The sequence below is a fragment of the Lepidochelys olivacea genome (assembly GCF_965140295.1).
Source record: "Lepidochelys olivacea isolate rLepOli2 genome assembly, chromosome: 4".
In the NCBI taxonomy this organism is placed as follows: Eukaryota; Metazoa; Chordata; order Testudines; family Cheloniidae; genus Lepidochelys; species Lepidochelys olivacea.
The window spans coordinates 32276107-32296920 of record NC_140414.1 but is presented as its reverse complement, the minus strand read 5'-3'; the positions used below and the strand labels follow the sequence as shown (position 1 = coordinate 32296920).

Below are 20814 nucleotides of genomic sequence, written 5' to 3'. Positions count from 1 at the left end.
TGCTGCAGAAGATTTTGAAATCTCTCATTGGGGTTGAACGTTTTCTTCCCTAAGAATCAGCAGATCATCAGCAACTACTTCTATCTCATCCATATCCTAAAGTTAAAATGTAACCTCCGCATGTATTCTCATGGGGTAGTGCTCGCATCTGATGGTCTTATTAAAATCTCTTGGATGTATAAAATGCCTTGTCTTCTTGGGGTTTAGTTATGATGACCATACCTTTAACTCAGTCAGTTGGTGTCTGAATTCATTCGGTCACATCTAATTTTACCATCCAGTCAAATTCAGTTTTTATCTTATCTCTCGCTACCACTGGGACTTTACATAATGCATGTGTTTGGTTTTTTGTGTGACATACTGGAATCTGTATCAGTGTAATATCTGTAGTACATCGTTAGATGAATGATCCTGCATCCTTAGATGAATTAATTTGAAGCTGATCAGTTTAACTTTCTCTGTATTTCTAATAGAGCATTTTTACAGGTAAAGGGCTTAGATCAGTCTTTTACCCTAAAAAAATTCTTGTAAGGGAAAACACAAGAGGGCTACTGTTTTGGAGACAGCTGCAGCCTAAACTGAAGGAGTCCTAAAATTAGAAATATAAATCCCAGCTTTAGAAGGATTTAACTACTCTAGCAAGCTATCGAAAGAAACCATAGACATAAGCAGAAGCTTAACAAAGGAAATCAATAATTGCATTCTTTGCTATATCTTAATAGGACATAAAACCTCAGGAAACCTAAGACACTTACCCACTGAGAGTTCAGACACCCTCTCAAAAGCTGGATAAACCACTGAACTAGAGACAATCTTTAGCGTTTTAAAAATGCAACCTCTTCTAGTGCAAATGGAACGCTGGTGTTACCCAAAGGTGTCTCAGAAGCAGCCACTTACTAGTTTGGGCAACATATTAATTCAAAACTTGGAGCCATTATTCTTCCTTCAAATGTTTAGCATCTCAAAGGGCTCTTCGGCACCCTATAGCACTAAATAGCCAGGTTTCAGGAGTATACGTACACTGAATTCTCTCATAAATGACTTGAATGCGGCTTGTTTACAAACTGCATGTGCTATCAAGAATTTACCTGCTGAGTTCACAGGATAAAAGACTTTGGGGGTCCTATGGAGTTTTAGAAATTTTAAATATCTGTTATTGAGAGGATCCCTGCCTAGGCAGGACCCACATCACTTTCACCACAGAGCTCAACAAGATTCCTCATACCAGGCCATTATTGTGATCTTAGTTTTACCTGGGACCCATCCTAATTAATGAATGGTGTGAAAAAAAAAATCTTCAGAAACTAAAACCTTGCAAATGCCAAATTCTCCAATGGAAGCACTATGGGGGGATGAAGATGACCTCTAGTTCCCTATGCGCATCTGGGATGTGAGGAAGAATGTGAATTCATAACCTCTAAGGCCTGATATAGCAGCCTTTTTTGGCCAAAATGAGAGCACTGAAATCATTGCTGCTTGCTACCATTGGTCCTGAGCCTAAATTCTAGGAAATGGGCAATGAGGAGGCAGCAAAACTTATGTCTTGAGTTTAGTTCTGCAAAGAAGCACCAGTGACCATGCTCTCCAGCTGTAATATTATAGGCCTTTGTGATGCAGACTGGTCACGAGATTGTTGTATATTTGTCTGGCCCAGGAACTAGGAGATCACCTTGAAACACACTCTCACTGTGGCTTCAATTTTACTGAAGCCTTGTAAAAAGCAGTCTGGTACTTTGTTGGATATGTTGATATGTCTCAGTTTAGACACCACAGTCCCAAGGTTTCTTCATTAATAGAGCCAACAGGACAGATCCCATTTCCTTAGATGGTTGATATACCTCTACTGGCGCAAGGCTTTCCATTTGCAGCAGGAGGATATTATCATCCTCGGATGGACACTCTGTTGTGAAGGATCCTGCCAACAGTAGCAAGCAGTTTACAGATATGAGCAGATGGTGCCTTGGAGCCCTATCACCAGTATCAAGCAGATTGGATCTTGCTCCCTAATTTTTGAAGAGTGCATTTGATCCAGTCGTCATATCAGAGAAATATTAAAGATCACTGCCGTTTTCCAGTCTCCAGGAGGTTCAGCTACTAAGTCAGCAACATGGGTCTGTCTGTATTACTCTTTTTTGAAGGGATATTTCTTTCCCTCTTAGTTTTACAGTTTGCTCTACTGGATTTCAAGGGTGATGTCACGTGGCAAAATTTTGGTATTGGTCTCTCTTCCCTTTATTTATCCTCCTCCTGCCTGCTTCTCAATCACACTCCCTCCCCCTGCTTTCCCTTATTCTCCCTTCTGTCAGGGCTTTCCTTTCCTGCTGTCTGGCCTTGTCTCATTAAGCATCTCTCACCCTTTGCACTTTTCAGCCCATCATTACTCATTTCAAAGATGTTATTGAGCCCTAAGAAATGAAAAAGGAGAAAGTTATGGGGTCGACTTTTGGCTGACTATCTGCTTTTTCATTAACGAATACCCTTTAGTAATGAAGACTTCAAGGGGGCTTCATTAGGGTTTAAGAAGGGAACAGCGTGAAAGTTAATTACCTAGAGCTAAGAATCCATATTTTCCCTTTAGCAACCCAGTACTATGTTTTAAAAGCAATCAATGGAGTGTTGTCTGGCAAACATTCAACCTTTTCTTGAAATGTTCAGTGTAATTAGAGCCTCTCCCGTCTGTTAGTAGAAGACAAATTGTTCGTAGACTGTTCGTGGTTGAGAACTGTACTGTGCTTTCAACCTTTATCATAATTATATTACCAATATTTGAGGAAATATCCTAAACTGAGAAATGGGAGCTTATTACCAAGCTAACTGGTTGATAATGAATTGCTGCTGCTCATGGAGAAATGTACTATTTATTCTCCCCCACCCTTTCACTTTCTTTAGGGGCCTCAGTATTTGCAATGCCAATTGACTTAGATGAAGTCTTCTGTGAAAAGAATTATCCACCTCATGATTGTGGCTAATTTTTGTTCCTAATTGAAGCTGTGAACCATTTTTTTGCAGGGTGCGGGAATCCAATGCAGTCCAAACTTGGTTTGAAAGAAACACAGATGTAATTAGTCTCAGTAGCCTATGAGTAAGCAGTTTATGAGAAAGGAATGAGTGATATATTTTTTTGCTAACACTGCTTTGAGACCATTATGCCGGTGTGTGCGTCTCGTGCTTGATAGCATTATACAGGAATGTGATTGCTGTAATGCAAAGGGATATAATGGACTTAAAGCTAGGAAATCAAGCAAGAATGCTAACAAAAAATTAGTATGTATGTGTGGGTGGGCAGTGCTGGGGAAGAGCTGATTCAGGTTTGGGGCACAGTAATAAATGTTTAATCACCTTGGTATGTCTCATTATTTATAACCCTGGTCACAACTGAAGCTTTTGAAAAGATAAAGAAGATGGAGTTAAAGAGCCAGTTAATCATATTGAGTAGGAAAATAGTGGATGGATGACTTAGCCCTGTTTGATGCACCACAAGTAAAGCAGACACTATTTAATCCCATTCAGTCATTATTAGAAAAGGAGTTACAAGAATGATCACAGTGAATGAGAATGATCACGCTGTTTGGAGCTAGCTGCAGGTGGAGTGCTGCGTTATCTGCACATCAGGACACTTCGTAGTCACAGAGGGGGAAAAAAAAAGGAAATCTCTAGGCCAACCAGACTAGGATGTTCTGGATCAGGTGCCAAGTACACAAATTGCAATTCACCCTACTCCTCCAAAAGGAAAAGAATGCTTTAAAGTTATAGGCTGCAATGACGCTGCACCCATTCATGCCAGCTGAGGAACTGGTCTTCTACATCCAGCTGCATTGGGGTACTTTCATTGATAAAGAATCACAGCAGGAGTAACAAGCACATCCCATTATTTATTACCTTAACTTAAATGGATTTGTGCACATGACTGTCAGCACTGATTTGAAAATCTGTGTCTTGTATAGTAAAGTCCACTCTGATGATGCATGTTATGTGATGTGGCAGAACATGTTGGTTGCATGTTTTATGGAAATACACATTGTCCATGCATTGCTGTTAAGCAGCTGATCTGATGGACCTGGTGCTTATAAAATAATTGCATACTCACTTCCTCACCACTCTGGTCTTTATGGCAATCTTTGTATGGAGCTCAGCACACCCCTACTAAAAGTAGAGTGTTGTTTTGTCCCCCACTTTTTGGCATAAAGCTCTGAATCAGTTCCTCGATCTCCCCCATTCCGCCCCCGAACCTAACTGACTCACGTTCCTTGCAATCACTATGCTCCAGACTTCCCTGGTGATTTTGGGGAAGCTACCAAGAAGATTTTCTGGAACTTTGAAAAGGTCACTGACTCATTTTGTACAAGAAATGGGAAGACTCTTTGGGTCACCACCATGAGCCTCCTAGTGTGGACAGTCTTATGGTTTAGGCACTGGATTGGGGCTTAGGAGATCTGGGTTTAAGTCCATGGCTCTGCCACAGACTGTTTGAGGCCTTGGGGAAGTCACTTAAACTCTGTGCTATGTTAATCCTTGTCCTGGTGCAGAATCTAGCACAGGGCCTGGGAGTATGTCTACACTGCAGTTAAATACCTGTGGCTGCCCCATGTCAGTTGACTCAAGCTCATAGGGCTCAAGCTACTGGGCTGATTAGTTGCGGGGTAGACATTTGGGTTCAGGCTGAAGCCAACTGTCTACACTGCAATTAAGCATCTCCGTAGCCAGAGACAGCTGAGGTGGGCCAGCGGCAGTGTTTCACTGCAATAAAGACATTCTCTAGGTGGCTAGTTAGTGACCCTGGGTCTGCTGGGGGATGGTTCAGTCCCTGGTACAGGCTAGGGCTGCCTTAAGGATTTCTCTAATTCAAGCCTGGCTACTGCTCCCCTATGGGCCTTGCAATAGCTAGAAAATTACATAGGTTCTAACCAATCCCTTCCTAACCTGGAATACCCCCGCCCACTCCAGCAGCAGGGAGAAGGCCCAGAGGCTTTGTGCCTGGTGGGGAAGATCTTTTGTGCTCAGAGCATTGCCCAGGGTGTGGTCCACACAGTCACTTTGAACTGGCACTGAGCCACAAATCAGGCTCTCAGGGCTGGTTCCCCCATTTAAAATTAAAATAGGGATGATAAGACTGATGGTGGCCATGGAAGCACCTAGGGAGAGAGCTGCCAGTGTTGGAAAGGCATTTTTAAGGGATCATTCTTGGAATTAATTGGAGGTTTGGAGGCTGCCATGTCCCAGTCAGAGGGTGAGGAAGTCTGAGTTGGGTTTCAATGTCTCTTTCTCTCCAATTAAGTAGCTATAGAATCCTAAGTTGCCAGCCGTATTACTATAACATAAGGGTTCAAAAAAAGTTATCACACTTTTTTCCCCTCAAAAGCAGAGATCTAGGATGTCTGCCAGAAAAGTACAATAAAATAAAGGAGCATAAATGAAATTCACTGATCTAAAATTGTTGCTTTTATTCCTTATTCCCCCCCGCCCCATTTCAATAAACTGTCCTTTTCTCCCTGTCCAAGGCTGACCCATTCTGTTTCTCCTTAATGTTTTCTCTGTGTATTCTGTTTTCTTTTCTTTAATATCATTTTCCTTCTTTCTTTGAATGCACCCTCTCTTTCCCTCTCATCTGCTTTCCTTCATATTCATCCAGTGCTTCATTCCCCTCCCGGTAATTGTCTCTCTTTTGCTCCTCAGAGTCTGGACATTAGCCTTTTGCTTTTACCTGAGCTCTCTTGTGTCAGTGCAGCCCTCTCTCTTTCTCATTTTCTACTTGATAATACTTACCAGTTTTTATATTGGAGCAGCCCGTGCAATGTATCCCAAACTCCCCTGTCTCATGGCTAAGGCTGCAAGTCTGTCACAGAGGTCATGGAAGTCACGGCTTCAACAGATTCACAGCCATACGTTTGAGGGCCCCAATACAGGTAGTTATTGGGAAGAACATTAATAACTTGGGATTTTTAGGAAAAATGCTAGTGATAAATCAATTGCTAAGGCTGAGAGTTAATGTTGTCAAAGAGAGCGCCACAACAAAAAGGGCCAACTTACTCCTTGTAGCAGAGTGGCTGTGCTTTGTAAGTGTTTCCACATGGGATGGATTGATGAGATAATTGATTAATTACCAATTAAGGTGATTCAGCTCCTCAGCTGAGGACAATTAAAAGAGAGACAGGAAGGCAGGAGAAGCCTAAAGGAAGGGCTAGAGAAACCTAGGCTTGCAGGGAGATGAGAGATTTTACTCTGTGTCTTGACTCTAGGGAGAAGGACTCATTCAGCACATTATTTAAAAAAAAAAAAAAAGGCCCCACAGTGGTGGGGAACCTGTGCAGGACTGTGTGCAGAGAGAGGCCTACTTTGTGACTCTCCTTTTAAAAAATGGAAGGTGAGATTGGCCTTCATGTCAATAGAGCCTCCCCCAAATCAAAACTAGGAAGGGGGCCTGCTGGGTTGCCAAGGCTGGCTCTGACTAAAGTAGGAGTAGATTGCTACATCCATCCTGCCTGAATAGTCTATGCTGTATGTACTATCCGCATAGCTGGTTGGGAATCAAGCAAACTGACTGCTTTGTAACAAAATCCAGGGTGGGTTATGTGGTTGGTAGCTGTCTCTCTGCTATGGCTATGGTCTAGCAATCACTCTAGGGCATGCAAGTCAAGCAAATCAGCATGTAGCATGTTTTACAGAAGGATCAGTGCTTGCAAGCTGCACACAAACAGCTGTGTATATCTGAGGCACAGGTGTTTAAGCCTCACCTTGTGAAGTAGCCTGGCAAGGAGAGAGATTTTTTTTTTTGAGCCAGAAGTGGCATGAGGCTTGCCCAAAATTGTTGCAGAAAGAGAGTGAGTATAGTTCACTACTGAAAACAAATCCATTACTGCCTCTATAGTCTGCTCCATTCTCTGCACTTCATCATCTGTGGGTGTATGGTATGAATTGTGCCCTTCACATGCATGAGCCAGTTTATGCCTGTTTTCAAATACCTGTTTTTATATGTACTGTAAAATCCTTGTGGGTTAATGAGGAGGGCCATTAATTTTGTGAACCCCAAGAAATGATGAAATGAGTGGACACATTAACACCACAGAGGTGATGCTACTTGTCTCACAGGGTCTGGTTACACAAGGATAAAAGACTCTTGGCACAGCCATGGCTGGCCCCGGTCAGCTGATTCAAGTTTTGGCTGTCAGGCTAAAATTCATTGTGTAGTTGTTTGAGCTGGAGCACAAGCTGTGGGACCCTTCACCCTCATAGGGCCCTGGAGCTCGGGCTATGGCCTGAGCCTGAAAGTCTACACGGCAATTTTTCAGCCCTGGAGCCTAAGTCAGCTGATCCAGGCTAACCATGCATTTTTTTTTTATCCCTGTGCAGACATACCCACAGTTTGGTCCAAAGCAAAATGCCCAGGGAGTCAGAGAGAGAACGTACGGTAGCTGATGAGACCAGGCCTACAAGAACTTTGTAAAGATTAGCCAGTCCTCTCTGATATTGGGAGCATGGTGGTGGAAGGGCAGTGAAATGCTTGCTTTACCCCAAGGAAGACGTTTTCTTTAACCTGTTTTTCCAGAATCTAAACTCTAGTCAGAAACTAAGCTCTCACCTTCATTAAGGATGTTACTTACCTGCATACTTGAAGAGTATAGAAGACGTTAGTGGCCTTTCCTCAGCATTATATTTTATAAATTTAAAGGCAGTAGAGCCTGGAGGCCAGAGAAGATGAGTAAATGTCAGTAGCGCATCCTAGGTTTAATTCCCAATTCTGCTATTAGCATTTTTTTCATGAACTTTGGAAAGACATTCAGGCTGAGATTTTCAAAATTGCTTAATGGATTTTGACACCTAATTCCCATTAATTTTAATGGAAATTGGGCATCCGAATCCAAGAGATGGCTTTGAAAAGCTCAGCCCTAACCTCTGTATACCCTTCTATAAGCTGGGAATAATAATATGCACAGTGGTGTTGCAAGGCTTAAGTAATATCTATGAAGGGCTTTGAGTTCCTTGGGTGATAGCTACTATGTGAGGGCAAATTATGTCTCTTATTTGTATAGTAGCTGTGAGGGGATCCCCGGGGTGCAGCCTGGGACTGTGGGACTGCTGTGCCCCCTGAACTCTCTCCAGCCTGGGCTGTCTCTCTCAATGTCTTGCTAGTTACCAGCAGCAAACCCCTCCAGGTGTTGTGATCACTCAGCACAACAGCATGTGGCGCCCCACACCCAGCTATATTGCTGTTGTCTCTGGAGGGGGGGGCGGGGGGGCTAATATCTGGCTGATTCCCCAACTTACAGCATGGTTTAGTGACAATCATACAACAAACACAATTCTCATAACTTCACATGCATTAATGATACACATATATGGATAGCAAAATGACTTTCAGAAGATCATAACCTTTCCCCTGATACCTTACAAGGCATGCCATATATGTAAGATCATGATTATATAAAAATGAAGAATATGGGGGTTCCAGGATGCTCCCCCAGGGTATAGAATGTCACAGTAGCTCTACAAGGTGAGTTAATAACTTTTATTTGCAACCTTTGTTCATCATCAGCAACAAAATTCACTCTCCAACCTGCATGACAGCAAAGACTCTTTGGGCCAAATTTAGACCTGAAGCTGGCTTCCAAACTTGTAGGTGCAAATTTTTCAGGAAAGTTGAGATGAGGTATCTGAAAATGTGAATAATGGCTCCCCCATTAAAATGAAGCAACGAATAGACTGAAGCCCTGTATGGTAACTGACTGATCAATCCTCCTTGCCTGTGTTTGATCCTCTGCTGAGGGGTTGTTGCATTTGTGTAGCTTACAGAGCTCATATGTTTCTCTCTTAACTGAACATTTCTTGAGAAAGAAACTTTGTCTTGAACAGCATGTGTCTGTCTAGCCTCGGTTAGTGATTACTCCTGTTCCTAAATCTGGTACCACTGTCTTTGCCCTGAGTGTCTGGAGAAGCATACCTTGGAGACATAATTAAAATGTTTAGCTACAGTATGTCTTGGTTTAGTTTAGCTGGTCTTTTGCTCATAGTACACTCCAAATAATGAATAGTGCTTTTCTCTCTCTTTAGAGAAGGAAAAGTTTCCAGCCTGAACATCTTCAAGGTATCCCTGGTGACTTCTTTGCAAGCAGTATCTTAAAGGTTACTCCTAGATCTTAGCTAAATGTTACCAGTTCTTTAGGGAGAGTGACAAAGATTCCAGCTCCACACTAGTGGGTAGCTCTTAAATCTGGTAAAGCTTCTGATAATAAATAACAAATACTTTGCCTCTAATATTTTGCTTCATGCTTTCAAAAGTACCTGTTCACATGTGCTTTATAAGCAAAATTAAATATCAACAGCTTCTCATTAGTCTGATAGGCCTTTGGAAACAGCAAGCTTCAAGGACATTATTTTATATCCTCATCCTATAGGCTGAATGTTCAAAAATGATATCATAGAGGGAGGAAGGCTCAGGAGAATGATGATGAGAATTTGGGTTGCCTGTTTGAACCTATCCTGGCTCAGGAGTGACTGAAAGTTACTAATCTATTTACCTCAGTTGCTCAGATTGTGAAGATGTCCTTAGTCTCCCGTGGATCACAAGAGATTCTGTCAGGTTTGCTAACAGGTTCCTCATCCTATTCCAGGGGTGAAGGGTTTGTCACTTCCTGACCCCACTGATGGAATGATAAGGGAAGAACATCTCATGGAAACTTCATCCCCTAGAGTCTCCTTCTATGTGTTTTATTGCAGGAGCTGGAGCGACATTGTTATAGCTTGTGGGTAAGCTGTTTTGCTTCCTCAGGATGCATAATGTATATATGTAATTGTGTGTGTGTCTGAAAAACATGTGTCCTCTTGAAAGGTTGCAGTTGTCATGCAATGCTATTTTTCAATCTTATGTAGGATTTTCAAATAATTTAAGCATATATTTTCCCTTGTGAGTTCTCTTGGTTGAATTTGAGTTGTGTTGGCCTTATTGATACTGTTGTTTTCATATGTTAATGCTCAGTTTCTTTAATGGGTTTTGTTCTTGGTTGATTAGGTTTAGTTGATTTATAAGGTCAATAGACATAAATATTGTTATGGATTTTCAGTGGGCCTGACTTTTAAATGTTGCCTTCATTTTTGTGAATGTAAGGTCAGCAGCTGGGTACCTCACTATTCGATTGTGCTTGCAGTTCAGTTTAGAGATCTAAATGTTAGCATTTGTGCTTTCAGTTGATTGGGTGCAAAATTGTATTCTCACAAACAGAAGCAAAGTTTAAAAATCAGGCCCAAATGTGTCAATATATGCGACTGAGATGCTTAATACTGTAAAAAAAAAATGTTTTAAAATGCTGCTGTTAGGTTGTTCACTCTCAAATTCACTTTTAAATATAGTTTATTTTTGACTGTCTGATCCTCGCTTTGTTGCCACAATTGAGATAGACAATCACTTGTGACTTTTGTAAATGAGCAAGGGAATGTGTCTGTGGGTTTCTAAAATTATGTATCAAAATGTTTTGGGCAAATCTGGGGATCCTGAAAATGCTGGGTTGCTAGACCTCAAGAAACTATCTCTGGGGAGTGAGGAGGTGATTAGTTCAGACTCCCGAACTATTCAGCCCTTGGGTTCTGTCCTGAGGCTGCCAAAGGCAGAGTCAATTGTATTGTGCTATGGATTCTTATCAACTGGAGAGGCATCACCAAATCCTTTCACCAAGGCCACTGAACAGCAATCATATAGTAATTTGCACTGCTGTGGTAGCTCTGTTGGTACCAGGATATTAGAGAGACAAGGTGGCTGAGGTAATATCTTTTATGGGCTCAACAAGGACCTGAAGAAGAGCTCTGTCTACGCTCAAAAGGTTGTCTGTATCACCAATAAAAGCTATTACTTCACCCCACCTTGTCTCATCGAACAGTAATAACTTTCCGTTACGACCAACCAGCTAGACTAGATCTGAACCAAAGATCTGGAGATGGAATGCTATATATTCCCTCGTCAACTCTCTGACACATCCATTCACCCTCTCTGCTTCAAATATTAAGGGGTAGCCAAATAACTGTGTGGGTAAAACCTATGGTTTTGGACAGAAAATTCTTGGCAAATAAGAATATTCATGTCCATGTCAATAGTGATGACAAATGCCTGCATTGTAAAAATGGCATTAATGATGTAAACAGATCCATATAGACTTTCAAAAGGACCTAAGGGAGTCAGGCACCCAAATCTCTTTGGAAGTGAACAGGAGATGTCTAAATCTCCTAGGCCCCTTTTGAAAATCCAGCCATAATTGCTGCTTACTGTGGAAATGAACCTGTAGCAGGTCCAGCCATGTTCCTCCATCAGTGGAGCATAGCTCGTGAGTTTGGCAAGAGGTTAGCAATTTCAGCTTTTCCTTCCTTAGGTTTTCTGTCTCTAAATAAAGAATATAAAAAGCCCTGAGATGTCTGGCTGTGCGTTGCCTAATAAGGTAATTGCTATGCACTTGTTCTCTGAAGATCAGTAGGGCAGGAAAGAATGGCCACTCCTTCTGTTTCTTTCTTTCTTCAGTTTTCTAGGACTTACTGCCATTTGATGTATGCAGATATTAACAGGAGTTGGAAATGTCCCTTTGATATTAATTACTTTTTGGAGAGTTTAGAATATCTGTGGCAATGCATACTGGTGTATTTTCATAAACATTACCCTGAAACCCTCTCATGTCCTTTCTTCACCATTGTCCTTTTCCCCAGCTGGGTGGTAGCCTCAATGGTAGGTCGCAGGTGTATATGATATACTCCCATTTCTAATTACTGCTGCTTGAAATAACGAAAATAGGGGATTGAGCATACCTAGCCCTGTTTTTCCCACAGTTCTAGGCCTCAATTCAGCCAAACAGTTTAGCACAAGTTTAATGCTTAAAATTATGTTTGTCCATTCCTGTTCAGCATAGAACTTAAAGCATATGCTTAAAATTAAGCACATCTTTAAGTGCTGTGCTGAATAGGGATGGACTTAAGCAGATGCTGAAAGTTAAGCATGTCATTAAGTGCTTTGCTGAATCAGGGCTTTAAGCTCAAAGGTATTTAGGCATATAACTCTCTGATTTCAATGGAGTTAGGCGCCTAAATATCTTTGAGGATCTGGGCCTTAATCCATAATTAGGGCTTCTGTGTTTTGGGATTTATTTTTAGCAATTTGTGTTTTATGTAGATGTCCAAAAATTACGTTTTGGGGGACTTTCTCTTTGTATATACTGTAATGCGTGGTGTATGTTTGTGGGTATGTGGACAAAGACAATCACTTAAATACAAATAACCTTTTCTGGTGTTTATTGAATAAACACTGATTTAATTGCTTTTGTATCAGCGGTGTTTATCACTTTGAACCAAAAATCAGAAGCCCTATGCATAAGCCTAACAAATTTGAATAAGCCTTACCCAGTTCCTAATTCACTTCCTCCTCCCTAAAGTCTAGCACGCTTTCTTTGCTGCATCTTCACACCTTCACCTTTCCCCTTAACTGCTTCATATTGTTTCAGTACCTGCAAACGAGAGCCTGTGGGTTAAGAACATATGAATCCGGGGTGAAAGTAGGCCGGTATGGCATACCGGTAAGAAGTGCCTGCCAGTACCAGCCCATACACAGCCGAAGTTAAAGCGTTACCGCGGCAGTGCTTTAACGCTGCTGCCCCTTTTTCCCACCCCGTTGGTGGCAGGGACCCTACTGGCAGGGCCGCCAATGGGGAGGGGCAAAAGGGGCAGTTGCCCTGGGAGCTGGCAATTTAAAAGGGCCCAGGGCTCCCGGCTGCTGCCACTACCGCTTGTCGATGTCCACATACCCACAAACATACACACTTTAAATCTCCGCTGGAGCCCTGGGCAGCGTGGGCCAGGCAGTGCAGATGGGCTGACTAGGGGAGGCTGACCACCACTGCTTCGGCCGGAGGCCCCGCCCCTTCCATACTGGTAAGCCTTTTATGTTACTTTCACCCCTGATAAGAATGGCCATACTGGGTCAGAGTGATCTAGCCTAGTATCCTGTCTTCCCACAGTGGCTTCAGAGGGAGTGAACAGAATGGGGCAATTTATCAAATGATCCACCTACTGTTATCCAATCACAGCTTCTGGCAGTCGGAGGTTTTGGGACACCCAGTGAATGGGGTTGCATCCCTGACCATCTTGGCTAATAGCCATTGATGGACCTATTTTTCATGAACTGATTTAATTATTTTTTGAACCCAGTTACACTTCTGGCCTTGACAATATTCCCTGACAATGCGTTTCACAGGTTGACACGGCATTGCATGAAGAAGTAGTTCCTTAAGTTTGTTTTAAACCTGCTGCCTATGAATTTCATTGGGTGACAGCTGATTCTTGTCTTATGTGAAGGGGTAAATAACTTTCTTATTAACTTTCTCTACACCATTCGTGGTTTTATAGAACGAAGCTGAACAGTCCTGGTGTTTTTACTCTTTCCTCATATGGAATCTGTTCCATTTCCCTAATTGTTTTTGTTGCCCTTCTCTATATTTTTTCCAATTCTAATATAGCTTTTTTTGAGATGGGGTGATCAGAACTGCACACAGTATTCAAGTTGTGGATTTATAATGGATTTATATAGTGCCATTAAGATTTTTTCTGTCTTATTGTCTATCCCTTTTCCCATGGTTCCAAACACTGTATTAGCTTATTGACTGCTGCTGCACAAGGAGCAGATGTTTTTGGAGAACTATTCATGATTCCAAAATTTCTTTCTTGGGTGTAACAGCTAAATTAGACCCCATCATTTTGTATGTGTAGTCAGAATTATGTTTTCCAGTGTGCATCATTTTGCATTTATCAACCTTGAATTTCATCTGCCTTTGTGTTGCCCAGTTTTGGAAGATCCCTTTGTAAATCTTCACAGTCAGCTTTGGACCTAACTATTTTGAGTAACTTTGTATCGTCTGCCAGCTTTGCCACCTCACTGTTTACTCTTTTTTCCAGATCATTTATGAATGTCTTGAACAGCACTGGTCTCAGTACAGATCCTGTTATTTACATTTCTTCACCGTGAAAACTGACCATTCATTCCTATCCTCTTCCTCCTGTCTTTTTAACCAGTTACTGATCCATGAAAGCACCTTCCCTCTTATCCCATTACTGCTTATTTAGCTTAAGATCCTTTGATGAGGTCACATCACCCTTGTCCACAGGCTTGTTCGCAGCCTCAAAGAATTCTAATTGATTGGTGAGGCATGATTTCCCTTTAGATGAGCCTTGTTGACTCTTTTCCCAACAAATTGTTTTCATCTTTGTGTCTGATAATTCTGTTCTTTCCTCTAGTTTCAACCAATTTGCCTGGTCCTGAGGTTAGGCTCACCAGCCTGTAATTGCCAGGATCGCCTCTCAGCCTTTTTAAAAAAATAGGCATCACATTAGCTATTCGTTAGTATCTGGTACAGAGGCTGATTTAAGCAATAGGGTCCATACCACAGTTAGTAGCTGTGCAGTTTCATATGTGAGTTCCTTCAGAACTCATGAATGAACACCGTCTGGTTCGGGTGGCTTATTACTGTTTAATTTTTCAATTTGTTCCAAAACTTGGACAGACAATACTATAATATTTTGGCAATGCTTTGGAATAAAGGCTCAAGATGTAGTACCTAGCCTTGTGTTTATATGACTTTGGAAGGAAGTTAGTGCCACTTATGAATTCTGATTAGACTTGAACTTAAAGAGAAGTGATTTCGTTGGGACCTGAAGCACAGAGCACTGGATGTTACCCCAGGGTTATGAATGGGGAGGAATAGGCTGGTACTGAAAATATTTCAATTATGAGGAAAGGTTAAGAAAGTTAAACTGTTTTAAATTACAAGAAAGATTTTATAAAAAAAAAGTCCTTGATTAAGGCTTTTCACATTTACAGTGGTATAAATTTCCCTAGATGCCTTGCACTGGGATAAAGAGAAACACAAAAGGTATAATTTAGCGAGGTGGGGGGAAGGAATGTAAAGAAAAGAAGTTGACTCTAGAGGAGTTTGTTTAACCTTGATCTCCTTATGAAAAGGTTCAAACTGAATTAAAGGCAGAAGATATTAACTAATATTTTGCATTCTGAGGTACAGTATCTCTGTGACTCTCTTGTGCATTGTGTTGTAAAGATACAATAGGTAATTAGTAGGGCCATTGGATGGATGTGACACAATTCGCAGGGATTTGATGCCATTACAGAAAGAAAGTAGAGGGATGTTCAGTGTTTAAATGACTCAATAATAGGAAACCTTAGCTTGCTGACTCTCTCTCTCTCTCTCTCTCTTTTTTTTTAAAGTCTAGCTGACTATAAAGTGGACTGAGATAGATATGGATTCTGGTTACCCCCTGGCCCCAAGGTGGAAGCCTCCACTTGGATGTGCACAACTTTGCCTAAGCTCATGTCTAGCACACAAACATCTGTGTCCACAGGCAGTAAAGGGATTCCATGCAAAAGCCACATGGGTTCTGGTGCACCAAAACTCTGCATGTTGCACTCTGTTAGAACAAAGTGGCTCATGCATAAATGGAAACCAGGTTTAAGATCCATTGAAAATCAAGTCCAGCTGTGTATAGCCATTGGTGCATGTCTATGTTTGTCCTTTCAGTGTCTGTAAATTCCACTTGTATTATTTCTTCTTTCTCCACATGGTAACATCTGCAGTGTTTTACTTCTCTAATAGCTCTGAGCCCAAACCAAAATCCTGGAATCAAATCTCTCTAAATTTTGGGGAGATTCAGATATTACTCTGAACATTACTGCTAGCTCCTGTTTCTATAAGAGGCCAAACCAGAATTCTGAATCTGCACAGCCTGAACTTGGGGTAATTTGGATCAGAATGTTGCCATTCAGCAGCCCATTTCTGCTGCTTCCCTTGAGCAGGGTAAAGTGTGGCAACAGTAAGTGTTGAACCGGGAAAACCATGGGCTAGGATAATAAAATGTCTAAGTGTGCAGAGCTGGATGATATCAGGTAGCTGCTCATCCAAAGAATGCGGGGGAGGGTGGGGACTTCTTTCATTGTTGGCTTTAGCTTTTCATAATGGATGTGCCACATGAGTAATTTGCCTCCAGGTTACATTTTAGCTTTTGGTTAATTTTAAACATTTTTTGTTTTCCATTAAGAAAACCATTATGATTTTTTTAAAATTTTTTTTATTTTGAGCTTACCAGATCACAAGTTAATGGCTCTCAGAGATCACCAGATCACCAATTGATTTAGGGCCCAGTTGTGCTCCCCTTACTCACCTGGAATAGTATCTTACTCCACACATAATTCTGTTGTTTTCAGTAGGGCTACTCATGTAGAAAGGTACCACTCGCTATTAGCAAATTTGGCATCATTGGGCCTTTAATGAAAAAACATTATTTTTCTGCTTCTGAAAAACTTATGTACAACACAATTGGTGGACCACCAGTAGAGCTTTTCACTGCAAATTCGTTCAGTAACTACCACTGAATTGAGAAATTATAGAAACCCTTTAAGAGTGACTAAAATTATCTCACAATCACCACTGGGCAGGTGAACACACGTTTGTCAGGAATCCTTTGTCTGCTTCATCAGAAGTGAGTAGAGATTTAAAAAAAAAATCCCCCTCAAAGGATTTTGCGTGGTTCATGTGTCAGACAGGTGTAGGCAGGACCCACTTCCATCGGGAGCCCGATGAGCAGAAATCTGAGGAGGGTATGAGGACACCATCCATCAGCAAATCTATGTACCATTAATGGTATAATGAACACAAAATGCAGAGAGTGTGCTGGATTCTTTAGCAGAGGGGAAGATCTTGTCTAAATTTCAAAATTTATTTGCATAGAAATGTAGTGAAAATGCAATTGAAAATCCTTATTTCAAAGCCCTGTGGAGGATGGAATACATTATGCTGCCAAAATGATGATGACTGAGGACCAAATTCATCCCTGGTATCATATCATGCCACTGAACTCAATCCACCTCAAATTTCTTATTTACAATCCTCTTCTAGGTGAGAATATTTTGGGGACAAATTTGAGTGGAATTGGACATGCTGTTTTTAAAACATGGAAGTTCAAAAGATTTTCCTCTTTGTGAAGTCTCTAACATTTCTTTTGGAAAAGCACATCTCCAATATGGTTTAGGATAGAATGTCCAATTGCAGCCAATTCCTCTGTGTGGGGTGACTGAGTATTTTGGGAAGGCAGGATGCTCAAGTGTGATGCTATTTGCTATGGACATTTAAACCCCCAGACACGTTTTTTTATTCATACATAGTAAGGACACTAGCTCCAGATTAGTGAAGTTTTTTGTTTGACAATTTATGTTGTTTTAGCTAAATGTACAGCACAGCATATCCAACAGTAGTTTTAGCTAGCAGTTCTGTGCTTCTCCAAAAAGGTAATGAAGAATTTTTTTTATGAACTGAAATTTTTGACAAACTAAATTCCTTCTCCACTCCTGTATCTTAAAAACAACACAATTTTTGTGTGGATTGACCTTTGGTATATAAAAATCTACATGCGGGGTTGGTTAAAACTGGGATAATGGTATAAACTGCTTGACTTTTAAGATATGCCTGCTACAGTATGTACCTTAGAAATTCTAGTGGTATTCTGAAACCAAACAATGGCTATATGAAATTGCCAAACCTGACATGTCGTTTATGAACCTCTTTTGTTATGCAAGAATTATTACTTGTAACTTCACAATTTTGTGACATGACTGCTGTGTTCTGATCTTTCCATTTTAGAAGTTCCAAGATATGGTGATCTAGCTCTTCAAAATGAAAAAGTGTTGTTGAAATCAAAGCAAAACTAATTTAGTTTCTAGGCCTTACTACTGTGGAGATGCAATGTGATCAAATACATAGTAAGAATTTGCCAATTAAAGAAAACTCTGAAAGTTTTATATTTCCATATCTCCAAAATGGCTTGACAATTCATCCCAAGTTTAACACCAAACGTATCCTCCAGTTATACTACTTGCTCGTCAGTTTGTAACCTGGGAAGCCTTTTCTTGATGACGATAGTGGGGTGGCAACATTTTTTTTTTTTTGTAGTGCGATGCTGTTGCAATCTTAACAACAAGAACAACTCTCTTCTCTCCAAATCTCTATGGAAAATTCCTATTAAAATTTTATTGAGAAGTATTATAATCTTTCTATATAATTCAAAAATCTACCCACAGAATTCCCTACCTGAGATGATATTAAATTCCATATGATGGTTAAAATCTCTGGAAAGAGTATCATATTCTATAAGATGATTTGGAAATTGCTCTGAACATCTCTGTTTGATTCCTATTCTGTGCTATAGGTCATGTTTCTCACAGTAATAGCAATCAGCATGAGAGAGAGATCTAAGGAACCCTGGTGAAGAAATGAACGGAAACTGTTTCAGTTGCAGGATACCTATTGTAACTTGCCAGTTGGCTGGGACCTCAATTCAAGAGACAGTGATGCTTAACCAATGAGGATTCATGAGACTGCAGTGGGAGTTTGTGGTTAGGTATATAAATTACAACTATGATGTCCAGAAAAGGTCAGAGACACAGCAGAACCCAGGAGATCATTGTTTGACTCCAAGGCAGTTTCAATGCAATGATTTAGCCTGACTGAAATTATTCAGAGGTCAACTGGAGAGAAGAAAGGTCGGAATGTTAAAATAAATGAGGTGTGGCCACGTGAATTTATACAGCGCAGAGAGGTGGAAATGGGTGTAGGGTTATGACAGTATGACCTAGAGGGCAGTTTTTCAAGTCTGTTATAGCAAAAGAGGTTCTGAGAATTGCTGTAAAGAAACCTATTTATTTGAAAATTCAAATTTGCTTAACTCTGACAGTTAGTGTAAACATGAATGTACTCCAAATCCCAGTGCCCCAGGCCTCACTGTTATCTCATTTAAAAGCCTCCCTCGGACCCACTTTAACCACAACATTCACAACAGAAAAAAAGAAACATTTTTTTTATGTGATCTAAAGCAGTGGTTCTCAAAACGTTGCATGTGTACCCCTGGGGGTATGCAGAAGTCTTCCGGGGGTACATCAACTCATCTAGATATTTGCCTAGTTTTACAACCGGCTACATAAAAAGCACTAGCGAAGTCCATACAAACTAAAATATCATACCATGACTTGTTTCTCCTGCTCTATATACTATACACTGAAAAGTAAGTACAATATTTATACTCCATTTGGATTATTTTATAATTATATGGTAAAAATGGGAAAGTGAGCAATTTTTAAATAATAGGGTGCTGTGACACTTTTGTAAGCAAGTAGTTTTTAAGTGAGATGAAACTTAGGGGGTATGCAAGACAAGTCAGCCTCCTGAAATTGGTACATTAGTCTGGAAAGCTTAAGAGCCACTGATCTAAAGTAACTTCTTCACCTGGGCCTGCCAGTACATGTTTGTCTTTGTTTCTTTTCTAGATTTTAAGCACTCTGAGGCAGGTTCTTTCTTGGTCTATGTCTTGTAGCAGTATTGATGTTTATCAATTAATATACAGTAGTAGTTGTAAAGCACTATGATTGTGACCACCCTGTCACATCTCACCATAAAAAAACAAAACAAACAAAAAAGCCAGGAAGATACATACTGTTTACTTTTTTTTTAAAGGGCTTTTTAAAAACACACACATGATCATGACATGCCTAGTTGACCAATTTGGGGACACACATTCAGTGAATTGGCATGCAAATTAACATGGGTGAAAATTTTGCATGTGCACAAAAATGAGATGTAGCCTTTGGATGTTTACTCTGTGTACCGTTTAACACTTGTCTTAGTTTTGTTGAGGGTTTGTCACTGGAAGCAGCAAATGTGAATGGAACTAGAACCTCAGCTGATATAAATCACCATTGCTCTATTGAAGTCACCCATTGAGGAACTGCCCCCTAGTCTTTTACTTGGGAGAGGGGGCTTGTTTTTAATATCAATCCATTTTCCATTTAAGCAACAAGGACTGAGGAGGAAGGCCATTTCCTGGTAGATAATGTCCAGCTGGAAAAGATCAAAACCCAAGGTGGAGGACCAAACCTTTAAGCAAGCCAGGAAATAACTCTGGACCTGGAGGTCAGTGCTGTTATAATATAGTTGAAAATATGAATATAATTACCGTATTTGTTGAAAAGTTAAACTGCATGTTGCTGTGGATATGGAGTTCTGTGGAACAGTTAGGGTATATATAAACCATTACAGAGCGGTACAATCAACAGGAAAGCAAAATCTTATGCTCAACATTTCATTAGACGTGTAATAGACAGTAGAGGCAGAGTTCTCTTCTCCAGACCCTCTATGGCATATTCTGTGATTGTTCTGCATGTGGAACTCCCACTGAGGGCAATGGGAACTGTGAATGCAGATGGCAGTATAGATTAGTGCCCTTTGAAGTGCTGCTTTTTTCCCTTGGAATAAAGGTATATAGTTTTATGTCTCCAACAGAGATGGACCCACATCTAAATCCCAGATCTGAACACCCCTCATATTGAGTACCCAACTGCTAAGTCACTTTTGAAAATCTTATCTTGAATGAAAATTGCAGACCAATTATCTTTTATTTCTTCTTATTATTATTTGTGAGGGTTCCTGCTTTCTAGCAGTACCTGATCTGCACTACCAAAGGAACATGATGTTCTTCACAAATACATACATCAGCTAAACAGGATGAGGGAAAATACATAATTCTTTGACAGAGATGGAGAGCAAAATGAAAGGTTAGTTAGGGACAATGATTCCAATAACACCAGACATGTGCCAGGACCAGAATACCCACCAAATTCCTTTACCTCCAGTCAGTAAGGGTGTGCGCAGAGTAACCTCAGCTGAAAAAATGTGACACTTTCCAGGAAAAATCACACTACTAGTGCCGAGACTACAAGGATGTCTGGGCACTCTGCTGCCA

At 40.7% G+C, this 20814-nt stretch overlaps 1 long non-coding RNA gene across 1 annotated transcript in view; it reads left to right on the top strand.

The window, feature by feature from the left end:
• Nucleotides 1-20814, top strand: part of LOC311519500 — a 208062-nt gene that overhangs the window by 8882 nt on the left and 178366 nt on the right. Inside the window, exon 2 of the long non-coding RNA XR_014711291.1 lies at nt 19867-19985. This is a non-coding gene — a long non-coding RNA (uncharacterized lncRNA). The remainder of the gene's footprint in view (nt 1-19866; nt 19986-20814) is intronic.